Source organism: Callospermophilus lateralis, chromosome 8 (genome assembly GCF_048772815.1).
Source record: "Callospermophilus lateralis isolate mCalLat2 chromosome 8, mCalLat2.hap1, whole genome shotgun sequence".
In the NCBI taxonomy this organism is placed as follows: Eukaryota; Metazoa; Chordata; class Mammalia; order Rodentia; family Sciuridae; genus Callospermophilus; species Callospermophilus lateralis.
In genome coordinates this window covers 119559331-119560351 of record NC_135312.1, presented here as the reverse complement: position 1 = coordinate 119560351, position 1021 = coordinate 119559331, and positions in this window count along the sequence as shown.

Below are 1021 nucleotides of genomic sequence, written 5' to 3'. Positions count from 1 at the left end.
ATTAAAGCCCATTGTCTTTCAGTAATTATGGAAGTAAAATCATAAAAGTTCTAGAAAATCTCAGCAATTTAGCAAGATCCCAAGCAATTTAGCAAGACCCTGTCTCAAAATTAAAAAAAAAAAAAAAAAATACAAAAAGGGGCTGGGGATGTGGCTCAGTGGTTAAGTACTCCTGGGTTCAAGCCTCAGTAACACCCTCCACCCCCTCCAAAAAAAAATCTAGAAAATCAAAATGCATTTAGGTTTAGATTAGGTTGCTAGATAAAATAGTGGATGCCTCACTAAATTTGAATTTCTGATAAACAACAAATACATTTTTGCTATAAATATGTACCAAATATTCATAGGCACCCTATATTTATTTGCTAATTCTGGCAATGCTAATTTAGTTTTTTTTTAATTTTAAAATTATTATTACCTACTATTGAAAATAAACAGGGCTGGGGCTGTAGCTCAGTGGCAGAGCACTTGCTTAGCATGCGTGAGGCAATAAGTTCAATCCTCAGCACCACATAAAAACAAACAAATAAAATAAAGGCATTCTGTCCATCTACAACCACAAAAAAATAAAAATAAAAATAAAAAAAAAAGAAGAAACACAGACTTCTATGATTTAAAGCAAAACAAATCAAAGCAAACTATGTAAATGTGTTAGCTGTCCTCCAGTCCTGGGGTCCCAGAGCAGCTCACCTGTCCTTCACACTTTTGGAGTTCACCTTGCGTTCTATTTTGCCTCATTTTGTTCAAGTTTTTTTTTGTTGTTAATATTGGTTCTTAGCAGAGAAGTTAGAGAAACTACGCTCTGTCATCTTGCTTGGACTAGAAGCAGATTATGTCTCTGCTATTAATTTTTAATATTTATGTTTTAAATCCATTTTTCCTAAAAATATCTGTTTCTACTTGTTTGTATATAATGTCATAAAAAAGTGTGAAGTTTTTCTTTAACTTGAAAAGTGTGTAGTTTTTCTCCAACTTGGTATAGTGTTTACCAACACATTTTGTTTTGGCACCCCTGAGAAGC